An 18614-nucleotide genomic window follows, 5' to 3' on the forward strand; every position below is an offset into this window, starting at 1 on the left:
ACGTCATTCAATTTAGGATCTTAGCCTCTGAACTTCAGTGGAACACTGAAGCATTAATTGCCGCCTTCTGGCAGGGGCTTTCCGATAAAATTAAAAACGCACTGACTTCACAAGAACTACCCTCCTCTTTAGAAGATTTGATCTCTCTTTGCCATCGTGTAGACCTGAGGTTTCGTGAAAGAGAACCTGAGAAATCAACTTCGGTTAAAACACCTCTTCTCTCAAATCCTCAATTTCACCCAGCTTCATCTCCGGTGATACCCATGGAGATAGGTCGCTCCAAATTAACTTTAGAGGAGAGGGACCGAAGAATAAAGAATAGACTTTGTATCTATTGTGCCGATTCTACGCATATGCTCAATTCTTGTCCCAGGAGATGCCGGGCTCTAACCAATACTGGGGAGATAAGGTTAGGGTTCCTGCAGTCCTCTCCATCGTCTATGAAATCTAAAGTCTGCGCTTTTGATGTGACTATTTCCTTTGCTACCAAAACCTTTGAGTCACAGGCATTGATTGATTCCGGAGCAGCAGGAAATTTTATTTCCAAATCATTAGTAAATCAATGGTCTCTACCAGTGATTACCTTAAAAACACCCATTACTGTGACGGCTATAGATGGATCACGTCTCATCAACGGTCTCATCACCCAGAGTACGTCTCCAGTAACCCTTCAGATTGGTGCCCTGCATCATGAAGAAATATCGTTTTTGATCCTTCCTGTTACGACAAGTCCGATTGTCTTAGGCCTTCCATGGCTTCAGTGTCACTCTCCCCAGATTGACTGGCGCACTCCTCGAGTTACATCTTGGGGAACTGAATGTCATCATCGTTGTCTCTCCCAAGTGGTTTCATTCGAAAGACAGCATTCGTCTATTCCACCAGGTCCTCCTCCACAAGATCCTTCATCTACGGATCTGTGTGATAAAGTTCAGTCTGAACGCCTTTCTCCTCATCGGGCGTTCATGACGTCATCGGACGTTGAAGATGGATCTCAGGAGTCATCTTCAAAAAGCCAAGTGCTGGTGGTTCACGGTCACCATCCGTCTTTTCCGGAATTTCCTGCCCTCCCGCCCACCCAAGTTCCTGCGGTGGAAACTGTTTGTCAGACCTTTAAAAATATCTGGTCTCAGGTTAGAACCTGTTTGAAGAAGACATCTGTCAAATATAAATCTTTCGCTGATAAGAAGAGGCGGGCTATTCCACCACAAAAAATTGGAGATCGTGTCTGGTTATCCACAAAAAATATTCGTTTGAAGGTTCCATCCATGAAATTCGCCCCTCGTTTTATTGGTCCATACAGGATCATTCAAGCTATCAATCCAGTATGTGTGAAACTCCTTCTTCCTAAGAGTCTTCGGATTTCTAATGCCTTCCATGTATCTTTGCTCAAACCTCTTATTATCAACCGTTTTTCAAGTCCTCCCTCAGCTCCGCAGCCAGTTCAAGTCCATCAGGAGGAGGATTTTGAGATTACCGAGGTACTAGATGCAAAAATTTCGCGAGGAGTCCTCCACTTCCTCGTTCATTGGAAGGGCTTTGGTCCTGAGGAGCGCTCTTGGATCAAAGCTGAAGATCTTAATGCTCCTGCCCTTTTGAAGAAGTTTTACTCCAAAAATCCGGACAAGCCCGGTTCCAGGCGTTCTGTGCCCACCTTTAAAAGGGGGGGTACTGTCACTCACCGGACCGTGAGTGCCTCTTCTCGGACATTTAGGAACCGTGGCCGTCCACCATCCTGAGGGTCTGCGCATGCGCAGCCCTTTTCTATACTTCAGTGTATACCCCTTTAACTCAATTGGCAGATCAGGCAACCTCCCTATATTAAGCACCTGTGGTCAACACCACGTTGCCTGATCTTGGAGTCTCATTCCTCATGAGTCTCTGAAGGTGTTCCTGTATTACTTGTGTATTCAGTGCTGCTGATTCCTGTGGTTTCCAAACCACTTCTACTACTGTGGTTCCATACCACTTCTACCATCAACTGTATCATCATGACTGTTTGCTGATTCCTATCCGCTGCCTCCGTGCACTACAGTCTTCTACACCACTTCAACGTTATTTTATATCAATGTGACTGTTTGCTCATTGCTATCCGCTGCCTCCGTGCACTCCAGCTTTTACCTCACTCACCTGCTTCTCATCAAGTCTGTTTGCTGATTTCTATCCGCTGCCTCCGTGCACTACAGTCTCCTGCTTGCAACTCGCCTGTGTTCAACATCGTGACTGCCAGCTGATTACTATCCGCTGCCTCCGTGCACTACACTCTCATCTCATCTTTGCTGTGACTTCCTCGAGACTGCCGCTTTTCATTACCATCTGCTACACTTCGTGATCTACAGCTCCTGCCCTGCGCTGCACTCCTGTTTCCCATCGCTGTTGGTTCCTGTGGTTGCTACTGGTTACCTCCGTGTGCCGCTGAGTCCTGCCGCTGTGGTCAGCGCTATCGTCCATCTCCGGCTGATCCACTCTCCACGCCTTCACGTGTTCCACTGGCCTCTACCCTCCTGTCAGCATTGGATTTGTATCTCTTCTACTACCCTCTGCTGGATCATCTCCATTCTCCTGGGTTTCCTATGAGTCCAGTTCCACGTGTTGCTGACTCCTGTGGATTCGTGTCCCTGTCGGTCTACTCACCTGTGCGCTGCACCTGCTAGACCGCTGCTTCTCCTATCCAGGGACTTCCTATCCAGTCGGCCTCCAGCCGCTCAGGTACCGCTGCAATCCCATCTGACTGCTACTGCTGAACCACGGTATGCATACTTCTCATTGACTGTGCTGTGTATTGCATATCGTGCTGGACTGTGTTTGGTTCTCTCTGGAGTCTGCTATCCGCTGAGTCTATTGCCATCATTGACTGTGTTATCATTGTGCTGGACTACTTCAAGAGACTTTCTAGATTGCAGACCTGATCAGTCATTTACATATATATATACCTATATTGTGCATATTACTGTGGATCGTGTATAAGGTGCCTGTGTATATCCTGTGTTGCAGTCTTCCCCCGTGCACCTCCTCACATATATATGCAGTGGTACAACTTGCTGATGTCAGACCACTGATCCCTGTTTCCGGTATCACCTGTTCCATTTTCCTCTCACATAGCAGTGGTACAACTTGCTACTGCAGACCACTGACTACCTGGATACCTCCACTTGGATTCCATTCCTTCACTCAGACAGCGGTACAACTTGCTACCCGCAGACCGCTGACTCTCATCACCTCCTTGTTTCTGTTGGACATTCCTCCTCACTATAGCAGTGGTACAACTTGCTATCGCAGACCACTGACTACCTTCACGTGTCCTTGTCCATACAGTTCCTTGTGTATCATTACCTCATTATTACCAGTGTTGCTAGTCATAGACTTTCCTGAGCATCTCATCGGCCATCATTTCATGTTCCGTGATCACCCAGCTACCAGAGTACCCTATTACCATCTACATTGCTCTGGTAAGCCTACCATCTGGTGATCCCTGGGTAAAGACTCCTAGTGCCCGTGACACTCTCCTCCACCCTTATCACCTCTTCCCACTCCAGAATCCAAGACTTTTCCCGTGCAGCCCACCTTCTCTGGAACGACCTCCCTCGTTCCATCCGTCTCTCTCCTACTCTGTGCTCCTTCAAACGTGCACTCAAAACTCACCTCTTCCTCAAAGCCTACCAACCATCTACTTAACCCCCATCTCCTTCCTTTGCTCGTCCTCCCTTTTCTCCTCTTGCCTCAACTGGCTCCTCTTGTGCCTGGTCTGTTTACCTTCCCTTAGGATGTAAGCTCGTATGAGCAGGGCCCCCTCCCCTCCTGTCTCCATACCTGTTCTTCCGCTCTGTCTTTACTGCATATGACTAGCCGGAGTCTCTGAAGTATTGGTACTTTTTGTTCATTGTTCTGTATGGTTTCACCCTGTATAGTCTACTGTTAGTACTGTGTGCGGCGCTGCGGATACCTTGTGGCGCCTAACAAATAAATGATAATAATAATAATAACAACAACAATACTCTGCAAAATTTCTGATTGACCCTATGTTGTGACCCCTGGCTTGTTTCTGGACCCTGCTTGTACACTGATTGCCCTGACCTTTGGCTATGTTCTTTAAATATCCCTGCTCACTGCCAGCCTTGAACCTTTTTGTACACCTTCTAGTAACAATATCAGCTGATTTATCTCGACACAGACTTGGTGCAGTCTGCCTCCAGAGCAACAAGTAAGAACTTTACATTGCTAACACGCTCTCTTGTGTGCACTTGTCTCTCTCAGAATCTGCTCAATATGGTGAGGACATCGATGTCATGACCTCCAAGTGATGTCATCCACTCGATTCAATGAATTGAAATGTGCAACTCAGGTGGATTACCTCTGCCAATGTCTCTCACAAAGCATCATGTAAGGTTGGCCCACATCTTTGACAGAACTTTCATTCCATAAGGAACTTCTTTGCTATGATGGATGTATTCAGTGAATGATGGCCTAATATTACACGGCTAGAAGTTTGCTGTACCTCACTCCTTACAGAAATACTTTGTCTAGCAACTCAATCAGGGACATCCCCAGCCTAGAGGCGTTCAAAATGCAAGGTGAGGACGATGATGTTCTGGCCCTTCAAGTATACTGACATACACAGACAGATCTCCCGATGTGCACCCTGTAAAGCACTCAGGCCACATCAGACCAACAAGTCAATGCACCTCCACAACATCCCTGATTTGCTGTGGGTCTTCACCGCTGCTGATATCTTTGAATGAAGATAGCACCTGGTCCTGCTTTATTCATATTCAAAGTGGTTTGAAATCGGTGATCTACTTAACCTTACCTGTGCAACCTGTCACTTTGCAGTGCATATCGTTCCATAACAATTAATGACTGATAACGCAATGCAGTTCATGAGCAAAGGATTTAAGGAATTCACACATGCTTGGGTTTCAAGCACATAACCACTAGTCCACTAAACCTCCAATCCAAAGGACTTTTTGAAATGCGAGAGCATTCTGCCAAACATCTGCTTGAGAAGTGTACTTGTGATGTCACAGAGGTATGTGTTGCTTTACTAAGTTTCAGGAACGTGCCAAGGGATGGTTTGCATTCACTAGCACAGCATCTGATGTCATGTTGCATGAGGATCACGATTCCCATGGTAAAGTCACAACTTCAACCGAAAGTGGAGACAGTGACCAACAGACCATAGAAAGAGACACCAGAGAAAGCAACAAGTCATCAAGAAGGTTGGCACCTCTTATCTAAGGATAGCATGTGCAAATGCAGACCCCATGTTGGTATGATCGACTGGCTACAGTTATAGGACACTCTACGAGGTCAAACAGTTATGTAGTGCAGGCTGAGAAACATACGTTTGAGAGGAACAGGTGACACCCATCTCCAGGTGCCTGAACAAGTGCCCATAACACAGGTAGCGGAGATGACAACCCTATCATGAAACCTACAGACATGTCCAATGGAGATGGGTCAAATAGTTCTTGCAACCAATGATTGGGAAACCCACTAAAGTCTGACAACGAGAGCACTGACAGTAGATCTTAATCAACCTCAAACATTCTGACCAGTTCTGCGAGAGTATCCAAACCCAATCCCAGGTTCCAAACTTCATCATGTAGCTATTACAGAGAAACTTATCACTGTAACATAGTTTATTGTTTACATTTTATATTTATATTACCAAGTAATGTAATAATGTGTTGTATCATGCTTTACTGGGGATGTAGAATGTGTGTTGCTCATTGTCAGCATTTACCAGTACCTGCAAAGCATTGTGGGAGTGCCCAGTATATGATGTTGTCAGTTAGCAACAGACAGGATTCTGGAAACATTAAACTACAGGAGCTTGAATTGAGGAGACAGACTTAGGGACTGTTCTGTTGGTTATTGCACATTTCTACATCTGTATCTGGTAAAATATGCAAGTGGAACATGTAAAGCTTACATTCAATGTTGTGACACCCTCTTCAGCCAGGTATATTCTATTGCTGCCAAATCGTGCAGACAATCACATTATATACTGCAATTAAGCAGGAATTTCCATACCCTTTGCCTAAATCTGTCCAGCATGCATTCTGACACAGTAACGCTACTGAATTTGCCCTGCTGAACAATGATTTTCACTTGGGTCATTAAGGGTTGCCAACCCACCACTAGTTTACAAAAAATCACCAATGAAAGACATGCATTATCCTGAGATTTAATAAAACATATGTAACAATGTAATAGTTTGCATACAATGACAGAAATTATGTTATTTGACATTGTACATCTCGTGATATGTATTGCCAAGTTACGTTCAAAAAGGCTTCTTGTGGTGTTCTGCAACAGGTTCTCTGACCATAATTCTCAACTGTAGAGGAAAGAAATCTTCCATCATGGTCAAACTTTTATGTCATATATCAGATAAACTCCTTTAATATTTACATATATATGTCTATATAAGTAGGTCTTTTATATGAAGCTTTCGTGCAGCTGGCTGGCAAGTGCCCCAACAAGCACAGCACCCTCCTGCCAGGCCTAGTGGGCTTACTGTGTTCCAACGACTCTGCTAATGGTCCCCAAGTGGATAGAAATACTTTTGCTGTTTGTGATAGAGGTGGTGGTGAATATAGTGAATTGAAATGCACAGCTGGTAGATAGCAAACTGCCTCTTAATACAAACCATAAAGGTCTAGACTCGCAATTTTGTGGCATGGTGGCTAAGCAAAAGAAAATGGTCGTAGTGGCATGGAATTAACACCCATGTTTAAAATAATAGCCTATTTTTGATAATTAAGGCTATGACTATTTTATCTTTTGAATCTGCTATACTGTATGACTGTCTCTATGGGCTACTGAGGCTACAGTCACTAGATTCTGTGTATAATAACTATGCATTACACAGTATATTAATTACAGCACAGAAGAATACACTGCCAGTCTCTTAGTGCTGGCCTTGATCTGTACAACCATGAATGGCCTTGGGGGCAATTGCAGTGTTTCCATGTAACAAACAATTCAACAATATATTGCATATATATAAGTCTTAAAATATTTTGTTATGTACCTACTATTTGTAGAAGAGAAATTCCCTCAATTAAAGGAAAAATAGAGTTCACCAACTGCTCCTGAACAATGAATGAGTAAGAATAGAATCATTATTTACTTGCTGTTATTAGATGTCGCCAATGACATAAACAATTACATATTTAGGGGACATTTAGACTTGACATAAAATTAGTTGCACTGCACATATGCACAACTTGCACTGGCATTTTAAGCTGTATATATTATTGTATCCTATTGCGTTTGAAGAGAAGGATCAGGGGCAGTCACGTACAAGAGAAGTACAGTAAGCATGTGCAGGAGAAAGTTAAGTATGTCCTTTTGATATGCATCTTACGTTGGGTTACACATACCTTTAAAACTTTCCTTACCTAGTGCACATTCTCCACCTACACAAGATATGTACAGTTTTCAAATTAATGAATATGGCTGCACTATATTTGCTCTGGACACATATATACACTTGATTTAGATGTAAAATGGAAATATAGATGTGCATATACCAACAGGCATCTTTTATTGCAATGTCATTCTTATTGATACAGGAAATAGATATTTACAACATTGAAAGTGGTACAATACGATATGCAATAACAAGAAGTCGGGAGCCAGGACCCACTAAGCAACTACTGTATATGAAGCCTGGGGGTAAATGTATCAAAGTGCGAGTTTGCCAGCGTGTTTAAATCGCGGCAAATCGCGGGTGTTTACCCGCGAGTTTTAAAAAAAAAACTGGAAATGTATCAAGTTGCGATTTTGACACTCATGTTCAAATCGCTGGTCATCTCTGGCGATTTTTAGCGATGTAAACACTCCCGAGTTTAGCTAACTCTCCTGTGTTTGCCAAACTCTCCTTTGTTGTAGCAGTGAGTTGTCAACACATCACTGTTACACTGGCCCTGTCATACAGCTGCCGGAGCTCCGGCAGCTGTTAAAATGTTAAAGAACAGATAAAAGTTGAAAAAAAAAAAAGCGTGAGGTCCCCCCACTATTCATGCTTAACCCTAGTGCTTGCCCCAGTCCCAGCCATTTTGTACTTCCAAACGGGAACGGGTTGAAGAATATCTTCGTGTCTTCGGCCAGAAGGGCCCCATATAACTTACGTTCATTGCGTAAGCTAAAACTACAGTATAATGTGAATTTCCCACGCTAGTGGGGGAATCACCTAATACTGTACCTAGAGCTTACGCAAGTAACGTAGGTCATTGCGCATGCGCAACGCTACTTGCGTAATCTGTAATACAGTAAATAGTGCAGTAAACTGAGGATCACACTGTGATGTCTGTCTTCTGATTATATAGTCTAGTAAATAGGAAATGATTTTGTTGAGCTAATTACTAAATTTACAAAAATACTTAATATTTGTTAGATCATTTCAGTCAAGTCTGCAGTAATAGCATTCCAAACAGGGCTAACATCTTTGTATGAATTACTTTTACAAACATACTAATGTTATGAAACCAGTATTTCTCTAAACTAGCCAGGTGGTTGACTGGGTTATGACGACAATAGCTAGATGCAGTAAGAAAGGCCGCACCTGTTGCATGTGTTTCCCAAGCGATGCAACAATACAGCATTCCTTTAAGACACATACCCAGACTGGCCAATAAAGCAACAAGAAAATGTGGGCATTTAAAAATAACCTTTGCTTGTACACCTATGTATGTGTTTACATTGCCAACAGTCCAAACACTCATATACTGTAGGATCCTATTTGAATGTGTCAGTTTGTGCTTGTTAACCCCGCCAGTAAAGAGGGACTGATAAGGAGGTGAGACTTTATGTACAGGAGAGAAAGTTAAAGTGGAACTTAACCAAAACAAGGACACTGTCTGTATAACTCCATGCAAAGGTATCCATTAATAAAGATGTAAGTCATAAATGGTTATGTTATACCTACTTACAACACATGTACAAGCTTAGCTTTTACTGAAAGAGCTGACATGATAATGTGTAATAATAATAGTAATTATTATTGTTATAATGATAATGTTTCTCACAGTCGACGTTAATGTGACCTATGTTCTTCTTACAGTAAAGAAAATTGCATGATTATGGGATTGCTTTCCATAGATTGTTTATTTGATCAAATCTACCTTATAAACAGGCTAATTAGGCTAAAACGTAGGTTGCAGCAAATCGAATTGCTTACAGAGCTGTTTTTATTTAAAATTAGTGACTAGACATATGGGACAGACTTAAAGGAAAATGACAGTGAGCAGCCTCTCAATAATATTCAGATTAACCAGAGCTGAAAATCTGAGAAACTTCATTATAGAGGTCATGTCACTCTACAAATATAAAAAGACTTTTTTGGGTTTAGATCTACTGAAGCTCATCTGATATTAGAGCAGATATACAAGTTATGCAGAAACGAATTCTGCATTGTTTATCTATAGCTGTGAGACATACATTATGTATGCACATTTTATCTATATATACACACACACACGGACTAACATTTGAATGCAGTTCCCAGGGACACTTATGGTGCATACACTCAGGCGTTCAGTCTGCGTTGCCCTTTCTCTATAGCTGCAATACAGTCAATGACAGGAGGAAGCTCAAATGGAATTTTAAAGGGCTTATTGATGCCCATGGTAGTTGCAAGAGGTGTTTACATAGTTTACACTCAGGGCAACACAGGGTAGATGCTCAATGGAGCATGTATAGCAAAAAACAGCACCATGTGTTGCCTCAAGTGGCTTTGTGAAGTCAGTGTCAAATATTTTGAATTTGTCCATGGAAATTAGGGACAATGGGTAAAGTGTAAAACTATATTGAAAACCTAACATCTTCATAAGCATATGCATTAAAATGTTATTATGCACAACACTATTATTCAACATAGGGTTAGAGATAGCTGCTTTTTAGACCCCCTCTGATCTCTACTTCTCACATAACCAACATAATTATCTTCTCTCAAATATGGGACAGGTAAATTCTAACTTGATTGGCGTACACCCCTGAAAGACTATGCTTCTACTGACACTTTGTTGCTGAGAAGTTCCCTTACCCCCCTCCCCTCCTTTCCTTCTTCCTCTTCCCTCTCCATAGCCAAAACTAAAAACCAAGCATCAAAATAGTTTTTTGTAATTTCTACTGTGTTTAATGCGTATTTCTCCTCACTTATTATATTCAAATGCAATATACTGCACTTGCGTTCTCTACGCAGGACACTCTGATGTTTATAATTTTTGCTCTCTGTTCTATTTGTTCATGCTTAATGCTGTTAATAAAAAACAAAAAAAAAAAAAACAACAGTTAAACTGTGGGAAATTACATTGTGGTGCCGAGAAGGGTCATCATATTTAGGACATGGTCGGTTTAAAGAACTATGGAATACCATCTCAGTTTAGCCGCTGAACACAATGAATGCAACTGTCATTGCTGTTGCCATCTCTGTTCCTCCTTTGGTGATGTTCTCTAGCTTCCCTAATGATATCAACTGCCACTACAACCTCTGTGGACATGGGGAACAAGTGTCCTAGCTCCGATTCCAGCAGCAAGCATGATGCTAAACAAAAACACCAGGCACACAGATATTCCGAGCTGGTAGATAACCACAAGAGTGCCTGTGCAGTCAAGGCAAAAGCATTCTCCAAAACCATAACAGGAAGGAGGCTCAGTTAAGATAAAGGGTGAAGTACAGTTATGGTTGCCAGCAGCTGACTGTTTAACGATTTCTACAATACTAACTCATGTTCCATGCCTCCACTTTCCACCGTCTCTCCTCATTCTAACCATACCACACCAGTTGCAAATGGCTGATTCAATATTAATAACTGATAATGCATCTACCTTGCTGTAACCATGCGCACTTCCCCCAAGAACAGCTAAAGTTGATAATCCACTACCTTGTGTATCAGATGTTCCCCTCACCTCTTAGAGTGTATGTTTATTTGGGCAGAGCCATCTTTAAATTCTGTTTCTTGTCATTGTACTAAATGTGTTTGTCTCCTGATCCACTCAGTATACAGTGCTGAATAATATTTCAGCACTTATATATATTTCCCATAGACTGTAAGCTTGCGAGCAGGGCCTTCTCACCTCTTTGTCTGTTTTACCCAGTTTGTTTATTAGTTTACTATGTTTGTCCCCAATTGTAAAGCGCTACGGAATGATGATGATATAAAGGGTAATATTACTTTTATATTAATAATAGCAACTATTGTGTGAATTAATAACCATACATTAATATATATATATTGCCATTATGCAGGCTGAACATGCATAAAGCATAGTTGCAAATATGTTATATGATCTCCAGACACCTTGCTGTAACACAGGTCCATCAAAGTACATTACACACAACGCTGTATCGGTGGACCTTCCTGCATAACATTGTCATACATTTAGTATATTCAACCTTAATGTACTTTTAGGTTAAATACTCTTATTAAAAATATTAATGTATAGAGCCCCAATGCTAAAAAGTGATAAATGTATTTACCATACAGAATAGTCGGCAATGTATAGGTGGAACTGAGCAATATGAAGCATGTATAAAACGTTAAAACCTAGGACTGCTTGAACATTAAGGATCATGACAAGCATAATAATGACAGCAATTTAGTAACACTCATTATGCGTGTAGCACTTCATTATTGCTATTTGATTAATAAGATTGCAATTCCTAATGTTCTGCTCTATCAGTATAATGTTTGACAACTGTTTATTTTCTAGTTGTAATACATAATTAGTACAAATAAGAACGGCATGCATAGGTATCTTGAGTACAACTACTGCTCAATGCGCATGCGTGGGCCGGCAGACATTGTTCCCCACGTCACTGCGTCCCGCCCCCTGCTGCCTGGCGCTGCTCTGTAACTCGCCTTTGTTATTCCGAGCTCTCCGGCTGACACGGGGCAAGCTCCAAAATGCGGACTGGAGCCAGCACAACAAAACCTGGGTGCTTCAGAAGACCCTGATATGCTTTTGAAATGTCAATCCCAGCTGGTACTGAGGTTTCAGTTATTGAGTTACCTGGAGTAAAGAACTGTATAAAAATGCTGCTACAGCACCTGCTGTATTTCATTGGCACTAGACTAGAGTAACAGCAGTGTATGTGGATCACAATGCATATTTATATTAAAATGTTATTTTTCATATTTAAATGCATCATTTTAATTCATAACACGGTCAGCCTTGCACAGTTCATGTTGATCAGTGTGTACAGTTATAAATACATGCAGCTGCAGCACGTTGCATACGTGTACTTACAACAGCTGCAAGGGGCTGTTCATGCATTTATTGCAATATATTTATTTCGTGTGCAGCTGTGATCTTCGCGCGGTAATACACCTGTTGCATGTGTCCGTTTGTTTGTGTAGCTGTGCCCAAAACTGTTTTAATGTTTGTAGAGTATCTTCACCTTGAAGCTTTAATAAAAAATACTGCTTCTCAGAGCCCCTTATTGGAAGGATCTGCTGCAGCCTTGCTGTGAGCATCGCCCTCATTATTTATTTCATGTTTGTTTTTAATTGCTTTTCCTAATTGCCTCATCTGACAGTCCCCCCTTCGGAGGCAGCAGGCATAGAGCTAGGCTCCTCTGGCAAATTCTCATCAAATATTGATTTCTTGCTAGATTCTTTATACTTCTGCTGTCCTCCCATTAAGAGGAATTGGGGAGCAGTTTGGAAAACCCTGTGCTGGTAACATGAGAAGTGTGAATATGAATGTAGGTGTCAGACATTACAGGTTTCCATAGGAAAGTGGAGGAATATTTACATTTCTCAAGGTAAAAGCTTTATATAATCTGTATAAAATATTTATTTTAAATATGCTATTTTGTGTGTCCTCTATTTAATAAAGAGGTTTCATGAATCATGGCTAACCTAAATATATTACCTGAGAGACAATTGTCATCTTGTTTTTTTGGCAGCCCTTCTCTATTTTATTTGACCAACTTGTATTTTATGATGTGATAAAAAAATGTAATTGTCTCTGGTATATATCATACTTTCTGTTTGATACAGAAATGCTTACATTTTAGTTAATTCTTGTACATAACCTGCTGGTATATACTGTGTAATACCAGTGGGTACAGAATGTAAATGAGAAGAGAGATTTTGCGCAGGCATGGTGCACTGAATCCAGCTATAAGGCAACATCAGTAGAACGTATGTAAATATCAAAGGGTTTATCCACCCAGAGCTAAAAATGAATATGCTTATTAAATAAAATCATAGTACTTACCTCCAGCTTCCCTTGTCGGGTGTTTAAACACTGACACCACTTGGCACTCTCATTGCTTGTGTTATCCCTGCACCCCGCTGTACTAAGCTGGCATAATTTTGGCATCTAAACCCTGTACACATGGCTGGGACTATTTAATCAGCTGTTATAAGAGGCAGAACAACATTAGTATAAAGTGTACCTCGCTTTCTAGGTTCCACAGAGTAAGATGCAGGGACATCACTAGCACTGAGAATGCCGAGGCACCAGTGCCTGAATGGATGGTGAGGGCAGCCAGCAGGTAGTATATAACTATTTTTAAGCTTCGAGAAATAATATAAGTTGTAGAACATTCAGACTATAAACAGAAACTAATAACAGACAGCATACGCAGAGACAAACATATGTTGTGAATAATATTTAAAACCTAGGAAGAGAAATCATGGGTCAAGTCTAGTACTTCTTGGATACAGGATGCACAGTATGGCAAAAAATATTAAACATGTTAAAACAGGTATGGGGTGTTTGTGTCTAATGCTGACCACACACCAGCTGTTCCTTTCACCTGGGTTGAGTCTAAGGGGCATATTCAATTGATGGCGAGATCGCAGAAAATCCCACGCTCGAAAATTATTACCGTTAATATGGTAATATTGCGCGTAAATACTGTTAATACGGTAATTTACTCGCTGTATTTCAGCTCGCAGCTCAGGGAGATATTACCGTATTAACGGTAATATTTTTAGAGTGCGGGTATTTCGGCGATCTCGCCATCAATTGAATATGCCCCTAAGATTACCTAAGTAAGGGGTAGGCTCGGTACACACTACAGGGTTTTCAGATGATTATTGGGCCAATCACACAATAGACAACCGTTCGGCCCGATATCACGTTAGTGTGTACACTTTAACAATTATCTTTCCAAAGCACATTGTATTGTTTCATTTGATTTTTAAACTAAACTAAAAATCTCATTCATCGATGGAAATTTTTCTTCCAATTCTGCAGTGTGTATGCACTCGCAACCGGCAGAGTCATGATCTGTTCAGGCGATGGTTATGACAGATGAAGAGCAGAGATCTAAAGGTAAAACGTGTATAGTGTGTACACATGAAATGACATGCTGATTGGGACTCTTTTTTTTCTTTCAGTCGTTGGTAAAATCATAAACGCTATCGCATTGGGAGATATTTTATGTAGTGTGTACCCAGCCTTAGTCATTGACTATCATCTATTGACAATTCAAGTCTCAGATCATTTTTAGATACAACTAGGACCTTTTTTGGCATGCAGTAATTTCTGATAGTGTGTCAATATACATTTTTTTTAACTTATAAGTAAGTTGTGGAGAACACAGTATATCACAACTGCATTGTACTTAGGCCTTGCATTGTCAAGATTCATCAGGGGAAGAAATTTCGATTTAGCAGAAAAATGTTGGTTTGCTAATTACCCAATGCAGCTTGTACATCCTGTGAGTACATGTACTGTTACTTGATTATAACATCAGATGACCAGTCTAACGCATTCAAATAACATCCATGATTAGCTGACCCTACTGGATCACTGGTTTATCACAAAACATTACCATAACAGCAATGATTAACCTGTTGCATATGCTGTGTGAATTCTATATTCTAATACTTTAATTTCAGAATCACATGTGATCTCTTAGCCTGTTGCCCACCATTTATGATTTGCCCAACATTTATGAGTATAACTTCCAATGCCCTCATTTAAGATTGTTCATCCCCTGTACAATCACTTTCCCTGTTAAACTATTGCAATCTATCTCCTAATACTATGTATACATGTGCACTTACTTGCGTCAGTAGTCCATCCTGCTGTGTTTAGCACTTGTTGAATCTTGCATCATTAAACACTATGAAGAAGTACACGTGGAGTTTGTAGTGAATGGACCACTTGTCATTGTCCAGCCATTGTTCAATATCAAAGCCATGTGCACATCACCAAAGAATTCAAGTGATGCTAAGCCTGTGTTTTCTATATATCTGAACCCAGTTCAGATACGACAAATAACTGAGGCACCTTACATTTCCCAGCCTTATGCTGCCTTACTCTAGACAGGATATTACTCTCAAATACAGCATGTCCAGGTAAAGTGAAAAATGCACCCTAGCCACGGAGCTATTCATCAGAGCTCGGCGTAGTCACTCCATGCAGCTGTTTTTTATGGAGAACCATGGTTCATCACAGCCTGGCTGAAAATCGGGTCTGGGTGATGCTGCACAGCGAAAGTGAGTAGGTTGCCATTGGTCCTTATGCTCACTCTTTTCCCTACAGCCATTTTAAAGTGGTGAACTTAAAATGTTTGCCAGTTCTGTACTCCAGAAATGGATGAGCCCTTGGAAAATAATAGTTGCACAGAGCAGCTCTTGTGGCACATGTGAATGATGCTCTTGGTAGGGTGGATTTTTCATCCTACATGGGATCCTCCCAGGTAATTTTTTAAACTGGATATATATATATTTGTCAAGCTAAATGTCAGATTTCAGAAAGGTGTTACTCAGGGCCCATCCAGCATCCAGTAAGTATACACAAAACATTTCTCATGGTAATCAACAGACAACTATTTTCAGGTTCAGATGAATGTATAACCACACGTGAATAGAAGCCCTTATGATCTGCAAGTTGCCTGGTGCTGATACGTGATAAGTAGTCATTAGCTGATTGGTGCTAAACTTAGTACTATATAAATCATTTTGGTGTATTTACTTACATAATGCACAGAATACATTATATATTGTAATGAATATACTGTATACGTTGCAACAACAAGTGGAAAAGGAATGTTTAAAATATGTTCTGTAAAGATTATATTTTTTATGTTTTTGTAGACATGTGCATGAACCTCCAGAAACTTTTGAATACAAATGAAGATAAAAACATAACTTATTACACGCAGCTACAAACACCACAATAAAACTAAAGGCCATGCTAATATCAATGGAGTTGTTATTCACAAATATCTACACATAATCCATATATCTATGCAGTTTTGATAGCTGGGAAGTATGTGAACAAGTGTCATATCTATTTGTTTAAAGTTATTGTAATTTAAATATTTGTAACAACAGTGAGATGGATGTTACCTGGTATGAAATTGAAAGACTAAACTATTGTGATTTAGATAACTGGTGATAATAATTTAGGGCATTGAGATGTGGGCTGATGTAATTGTAAATATTTTTACAATGTTAATTTATTTAAAGGACAAATGTTTAGGCAAGTATTTGCCGGGAAAGCGTATAGGAAAATTTTGTCTGGAGGGAGTGTGTATTTGCAAGACAAGCTGAAATGTGGAATGATTATGTGTGTGTATACCTGCCAACATTTTGTCTGGAAAATAGTGACAAAATACACCACATCCATTTTCCTGTAGCCCACGACCATATTGGCGAAATGAAAAAATGGGGACTGTTCTTTACATTCTGCAAGACAAGTAATGGAGATGGAATGTAGTTATGAAACTATGAAAACAGAATTTAAATTGTTTGTATTTGATGAGATTCGGTGCAGTATAGGGAATTTGCAGACCTACATTTGATATTGTTCATAATATTGCTGTATACATTTCTGCCTATTTTCATTGCAGCAGTTTTACTAGAAATTCAGTCTTCTCTATTTTCATTACTAATAGATCCAATGTAATCTGGATCTGAACATAATGTTATAGCCACTGCTCCCCTTTAAAAATCCAGAATTTTCCACTGTTTCATTGTTTAACATGCAGTGTTTACCTTCAAACACTGCTCAATGGTTGAAACAACAGGAAACAAATGTCATGGTCATCGGAGGCAAATATATTGAAGAGAGGCACTGCAAAACATGCCATTTGGAATTGTCATGTTCAAAGGGGTTAAACAAACAAAATCAATAACACTTAAGTAAATTTTTTAAGAAAATCAATACGATTGTGAATATTCTTTAAAAAGTCTACAAAAAAAAAGTGTGCGTATAGGAGTGGATGTGCATTGACCATGTGAGTACATAACATGTTTACAGGCTGTGTGTAGAGTTTGTATACAGTGTGCCTGACATTTTAGGATGGGATCCAGGTTGCCTTTGTTCAGTGTAGATGGTTTCCATCATTTCTACCAACATGCTGTGTGTAAATAAAATGTTTCTTTTCTCTCAACATCTTGTACATGCAAGTAGTGGGCAAAAAATTATTTTTATTATCGTAGATTTGTAAGGCGCCACAGTGCTCCACAGCGACGTACAGTAGCAGTAAATACATAAAACATGGACATACAAGGAAGACAAAATAAAACAGATGGTGTGAAGGACCCTGCTCATTAGAGAGCTTACATTCTAAGTGGATGACGGCAGAGCTGAAACAAGAGGATCAAATATGGTTCAGAGTGGAGATTGAGACAGTTGTGAGGGTGCATTAGTGTGAATAGTGTTATCGGGGATAAGATCACCTCTAAAAAAGAGAAGGGTTTTCCATTGAGCATCTAAAGATTTGAAAGCTGTGGGAAAGTCTGATTGAGCGTGGTAGGGAATTCCATAAGTGGGGAGCAGCACAGGAGCAGTCTTGAAAGCAGGAGTGAGAGGTGGTTACCGGAGACGAGACAAGGCGAAGGTCAGTGGTAGATGTAAGAGGGCGGGAGGGAGAGTATTTTGATATGAGATTTTAGATGTATGAAGGGGTGTTGTTGTTAAGGGCTTTGTAGTTAAGGGTGAGTAATTTGATTCTAGGAGGACACATGGAGCCAGTATAGGGATTTGCATAGTGGTGCAGCAGATGTGGAGCGGTGAGAGAGGAAGATCAGTCTTGCAGCAGCATTTAGGATGGATTGAAGTGTGGATATATGGATGGCATGAATGCCAGATAGCAGGAGGTTGCAATAGTCAAGACGGGAGCTGATGAGAGAATGGATAACAGTTTTCGTAGCATGTTGAGTAAGAAAAGGGCGTATTCTGGCAATGTTTTTAAGGTGTAGTCAACAGGACTGGGAGAGAGTCTGGATGTGAGGTATAAAGCAGAGGGTGGAGTCAAGTGTGACACGAAGGCAGCGGACTTGGGAGACTTAAGAAATTGTGGTGTTTTTGGCAGTGAGGGAGATTTGAGGGCAGGTGGTGACTCTGGCAAGAGGGAAGATAATAAGCTCTGTTTTAAACATGTTGAGCTTTAGGTAACATTGGGACATCCATGTGGAGATAGCAGAAAGACAATTGGTCACACGAGAAAAAGAAAAGAGGTCAGGGGAAGAGACATAGATTTGGGTGTTATCCGTGTAGAGGTGGTATTGGAGGCCGAATGAGCACATTAGTGCCCCAAGAGAAGAGGTGTACAATTAAAAAAAGTAAAGGACCAAGAACAGAGCCTTATGGGATCCCAACAGATAGCGCGAGTGGAGGGGAGGATGTGCCAGAGG

At 40.7% G+C, this 18614-nt stretch overlaps 1 protein-coding gene across 2 annotated transcripts in view; it reads left to right on the plus strand.

The window, feature by feature from the left end:
• Window positions 1-12633: 12633 nt before the first annotated feature.
• The window catches only part of ZMIZ1 (zinc finger MIZ-type containing 1), a 292396-nt gene continuing 286415 nt past the window's right edge, over window positions 12634-18614 (plus strand). The window contains exon 1 of one of the 2 annotated variants that reach the window (XM_075217109.1): window positions 12634-12772. The gene's annotated coding sequence lies outside the window, so the exon portion shown is untranslated. Of the gene's footprint in view, window positions 12773-14233; window positions 14296-18614 lie in introns of those variants that run through there. The other variant, XM_075217108.1, reaches the window with a different exon arrangement.

Source organism: Mixophyes fleayi, chromosome 6 (genome assembly GCF_038048845.1).
Source record: "Mixophyes fleayi isolate aMixFle1 chromosome 6, aMixFle1.hap1, whole genome shotgun sequence".
Lineage (NCBI taxonomy): Eukaryota > Metazoa > Chordata > Amphibia > Anura > Limnodynastidae > Mixophyes > Mixophyes fleayi.